Raw genomic sequence first — 6,000 nt, 5'->3', positions numbered from 1 at the left:
ATTTCGATACGAGTTTCATCCCTCTTAGTAGTACGGCTATCGATTCTAAATGTGATCACACTCACTAAGTGTCTCGATCACCAAAACGAAAAACTCCTATCAAGTTTCACCTTTGCCGTGAGCTTTTTGTTTTTCTCTTTCTTCTTTTCCAAGTCCAAGCACTTGATCATCACCATGGCATCACCATCATCATGTCATGATCTTCATTTGCTTCATCACTTGGAGTAGTGCTACCTATCTCATAATCACTTTGATAAACTAGGTTAGCACTTAGGGTTTCATCAATTCACCAAAACCAAACTAGAGCTTTCAATAACGCATCGACGACTTCAAGCAGTTGTTTTCCTAAGGGATAGAAGTGACCAAGAAAAAAAGGAGAAGCTGTTTAGGGAAGCATATACATGCTCGATAAAATTCGGAAGCAAGAAGAAGTCAAGTCGATTAGCAGCAGCGCATCCCGGCAAACAGCAATTAGCATGGCTAGCCAATGACGGCGATAGATGTCTTGACTACAGCTTACAGGGACAAACTAGCTGATGGATGCAACCAGAGCACCCAGTAAGGTGAATCGATCGGCTTTACCACCATCCATTTGAAAGTCACGTATATAATCCATGGTGAGAAGGAAAGAAAAGAAATCGAGTAATGATTATTTATCGGATCGAACTTGGTGTTGGACTCGTTCATGCAGTACGGCTTGAGTACAAACAAAGCATATATTGATTCTTTATTAGGTCAAGCCAACATAGAGTAGATGCGAGTGAACAAGCTTGGAAGCCAATGTGGACTGCGAAGCATATTAGCCATCAGGAGATAGAGTCTGACTAAATACGTCCACATACCTAATGCGGTTAAGAGAAAATAGCAGAAGGCCGCTATCGATTTGCTTATATATTTGAATTAAGAGCAAATCAGTACGTGACAAGGATACTCATCGGCATCTGAGTGCAAAGATCAAGGCATCCAGCCAATGGGGCCCTTTATGTAGTGATCAGGCATCAAGCCAATGGGTTTGTTGAAACCAGATTAAGTCTCCTTCTATCGGCTATTATGATAGGCTATTGTGAAGCAGCAGCACAGTTACAACCAGTAAAAACCCCATCTGCTACAAGTTGCTATAGATAAATACTTTCCCTGTGGTGTCTATATACTTACATAGAAGGCAAAATCTGCTACACCATACTCCTACCCAAGGCGAGATCAGTTTAATTCAAAGGAAGGACTACACATACATGGAAGGTGGCATTGGAAAATAGGATAACTCCCAACGTATTAGTTCATGACACCACCTCCAACGCCCAGTTTGAGGAAGGCTGAGGAAGTTAGGAGCAATTTACCTATGTGCGCAGATATCAGAAGAAGAGTATCAGAGCTATGATCCTAATTTGGGGGAAACAAAAGCCGATGATAAAGCTTATTACATCGGCTAGAGATATTGATTTGTTTATCTTGATATGTCAGATACAAGGCAGGATGAAAATGAATAAGTCCCATACAAGGCGAAAGCGGCCACTGTGGATGACTTCTTCTCTAGTATCGTGGCCAAGCCTAACGTCACCAATGATATGATTAGCTCGTCATGGAACCAACACCAAGAAGATCCTTGAGATGAATACAATCGGCATTTTGAGCTCTTGCATGAACTACGCATCGGGGGGCCTACCACTGCACACGCACCTGCGCGCCACCGAGCTCATCTTCATGTTCTACAGCATGCTCAACAACGGTTTTGTCGCCATGACGTTCTTCAGGGATACCCGTAAGCTGCCCAATGGCATGTTCACCTAGGCGCTCCAAATCCCCAACAAGGAGATCGACAAAGGCCAAGCTTGTGCCCAAGAAGGACTGAATATAACAAAGGCCATTACGTATTCGTTAGCAATAGAGATGGCTATAGGAGTGCGATGCAAGCGCATCGGCAATGCCTACTCATGGTCCAGCGCTGGAATCACCATCAGCGACCAGCATCACCCGTTGTGCTATTGGCATCATCACCACTGTTATTGTTTTGCTAGTTGCCATCATCCTCAATTGCGTTGGCATTGGCTGCTGATATTGACAAAGCTCGAATGGCATGTCCGTCGCAATCTTGATCTTCTTGGTGGATTCACAATTCAGCGGTTGACACAGACAGATCAAGCAGAAAGCCAATAAAGACTAATCACTTCTCTTGAGATAGAATCGGCTGTTACTTCACGACCTTACCCTTCAAGCAGACAGAATCTATAGCTGATCGGCAAGAGCAAAAAGCTAGTAAGATATTGATTTCTGGTATAGTAGTGGAACTTCAAAATAATCTGGTGAAATCAATTAAAGATCGACATAGCTAATGACCATCTCTAGAGCCAATGGATTGTCAAAGTCATTTTCTTCCATGGGTTATTATCATCGGCTGTTTGACCAAGTATATTTTTCAAGATAAAGAAAAAGTCATCATGAGAGGTTGCGTTAGAGATACAAAAGGAAGTTAGCAACTTGATAGCCAATAGGAAACCATCGGCTGGGAGTTATTATCTATAGGAAATTAGCTAACAATAAGGTAATCGTAGCCGATGATGAAGAGAATTATTATATTAAGAAGCTGAAAAGAAGTCACCATCAGTTAGTGATTCTCTTACTGCTATGACTAAGTTTAAACACTCTGGCCGATTGAGGGCATTAACACGTACGTGAAAGGAACTACTACATACCTATACACAAGTCATCAGAAGATGGAAAAGGAATAAACAAGTTTAAAGAGTTTCCACGGTTTGATGATGTGTTCAGCTGATGTTCGTATGTAGCACTACAGCAGGGAATAGCCGAGGGATTTAGGAGTTCGGTTAATAATCATGGAAGCATATATAACAAGGACTGCTCAAAGGTCGATCTGATGAGCGCGCAGGTGATGCATCAGGGGAAGTTGAAGGACATTCTTGTTCTGGGATCTGCAAAATAAGATCAGCATACATATAGCAAAGGAATCATCAAGATTTAATGACAAAGGAAGACGATCGTACTCTTCTAAATCTACATGCATCGGCTATTGGTTAGCTGATGTTGCTTGTCTACATGTCAACATGGTTTGATTACATCGGTGATGATGGTGCTGGTGGTGATGTTCCTGCTAGAGTACCTGCCCAAAATCTATCACGTAGTGCAGCTACTTTACCGGATGTAGGGCCAATTGGGCTACAGCTTTAGAACCATTTGGCGGCCGGTGAGTGCGTGCGCAGCAGCACAATGACCTACATGACATAGTTGTACTATGGCATTTTCCCCTTCTCAGACATCATTGGTGGTGACAAATTCAATGATGCCGATGATGAACCTGAGCTACGCGGAGCTGATGCTGCTCCTAATCTCCCGGAGCTTTATGGCATTTAAAATGTTCGGTGACCTAGAAAGCACAATGGGGAGTGGCTGGAGATTATGTTTGACATTGTCACAAGAAGGCTAGTCCTCATCACCATGCTCATCGGTAACATCAAGGTATTCCTGATTAGGTCGTGCTTGAGAACATGCAGTTAGAACTCAACCCGTTCGGCCTCATCATCTACAACGCCAACATGAAGCAACTGGTAAACATGCCAGGGTACGAATACTTCTCCTACTAGAAGATGTGATAGTAGATATACAAAGATCAATAGGGACCAATCCAGCTGCACGTGATTGCCATAGCATCTGGCCTCAAGGCCGATTACATCTGTTTCTGACAATGAATCAGGCCCTAAGGTGGTTGCATTTATTGAGCTTGCAATGTTTGAATAAAAGCTGTGCTCATCATCTCATGAAGGACAATTGAAGGCTTATGTGGTGTCTACTTGCATATATAGAGAGAATACAAACAGTAGTAGGAAAAGGAATAAATGTTAAGCATATTCCTCTACCGAAGTATCTGAACTGATGACTTCCCTTGAAGAAAACCAGCTGCTAGTCCAAGATCCTGCCTTTCAAACCGAAGAATCATTTGTTCGTTAAAAGCTGATGAAGACCAGACATCATTGAAAATTGGAATCTAGAGTCACATCGGCTGAATATTTTGATCAATGATTTCAAGGCTGATTCTAACATGTTTGACCAACAGTGGTTAGATACTGCTTGAGGCCACCATACGTCAAGATTTGTCTGTTTGTTCAGGCCAGCACCACTTCCAACTTCTTCGGCAACAACCAGGGATGACATGAGCTGGCAAAGGTCGCTAAGCAGGCCACAATGCACACTGAGGTGACCAGGCTCAGAATGGAGGTACATACATGCAGATGTGAGGTATATATTCTTTATTCCTTGCTTTTCCTATCACTTGTGAACAAACTATCATAGGGAAATGTGCTATCTAAGTAGTTGATGAATGAGATATGGTATGATGAAAGGAACCTTGCTTCATTTGCAAAGTACTTGGGAAATTTTATTACAAAAATTCAAAAACAATAGCTTATCTCCTCGATGATGTTGAATTTCCTACCATGGCCATATGTTACTATTAAAAACCTTCCACATAAGCTGCTTGTTTTGTGTTGAGTTTTGTCAAGACTCATTGACCCTTGTTGAGAGATTTATCAAGCTCCCAAGATCAAGATCACATACACGGTACATATGTGTGCTGCTTCTACACTAGAAGTACGCAAAAACATGCTTTTCATCTACCACAAAATGTTCTGCTCCTACACTAGGAGAAGACAAAAAATATGTTTGCTAGGTTTTATCAGAATAAATGCTCCAAGTTCTTGATAATATTTCTCTCAAAAGTTGTTGTAAAAAGATACATGGGTTATGAAAAAATATAAAAAGATGGACACAAAAGAGGTCCAAAGTAAAAAAGAGATGAGAATAAAGATAACCCATGTTCTCACAAAAATATCCACAAGAGAGAAATATATTTCAGAGAGCATAGTAGAATTAGGTTAGACACTAAATATTCCACACACATGCACATCTTGATCTAAGAGTATGACACTTCTCTCCTTGGATCTAGGGTTTGACTTTACGATACGCAAGATAAGTATGCTACATACTTTGTCCCTACCCAAACTCCACATAAGCTTTTTAGAAGTAGAGTAAATAGAGGTGAAACATTGTCTTGGTGAGGAACTATGCACATTGAGCGATCTGAGAGAATCATTTGGGGGAGCAAAGCTATGTTTTAATTTAAAAATCTTTCAAAAACCCCAAGTTTTTTAAGCAGGAGAAGTGAGGATGATTAGATTCTAATTCGTTCCATTCTTCAACCACCCAAGATGGCGTGATGACACTTCAAAGTTCACATGTATAGGTGAGGCTTGGAATAAGGTAATATTGCTACTAGTGAATTCTTTAGCTCCTTACCAGTGATTTGATAGCCGATTATAGTGATAAACTCATGGGCCAGCTCTTAATCGGCTAAAGCAGATGAACAATCAACCCAAGTAAGTCATCAAAGCCAAGTATTGCAATCAGATGTCGCTAACTCAGGAAAGGAGATTATTGGATCAAAATAGTTCAAAGCATGAAAATTCATACTCCGAACTAGGGGGGCCTGTATTTACACCAAAACTTTGGAAGGAGAGCGCGGGAACTTGAAGCTTCCAAGATTGTGTCATCAAGGGAATCGGTTGCGTAAAGATCGATATTAGCTGATTCAGATGCGGTACTGGAATCGGTTCTTTTTGGATAACGTCAGCAGACAACGTCAATGGACTACGAGGAAAGATATGTTGGACTCTATAGAAAGAAAAAGATTAGGGTCCAAGTTATTTTAAGTTAGGAATGTTTTCTTTTGTTCTAAGAATTGTAATGAGTCGTATTTGAGTAGGATTCTTGTTTAGGTTCCGGGTATAAATATAGGACCCCGGTTATTGTACAAGGAACATCCACACATCAATCAAAATCAGTCTTTACTTTTTTGCTTCACACCAACCCTTAGGAGTAGGAGTAATGTAGCTTTTCAGCGAGTTCTTCAGCAAATAGGGCTGCATCGACTGATTGACCTCTAGCTTACTTGTGAGTACCGTCACAACTTGTATTGTGCTTGTAAAGCTGCAT

Source organism: Miscanthus floridulus, chromosome 16 (assembly GCF_019320115.1).
Source record: "Miscanthus floridulus cultivar M001 chromosome 16, ASM1932011v1, whole genome shotgun sequence".
NCBI classification, from domain to species: Eukaryota; Viridiplantae; Streptophyta; class Magnoliopsida; order Poales; family Poaceae; genus Miscanthus; species Miscanthus floridulus.
The sequence above is the reverse complement of the archived record's forward strand: the minus strand, read 5'-3'. Positions refer to the sequence as shown.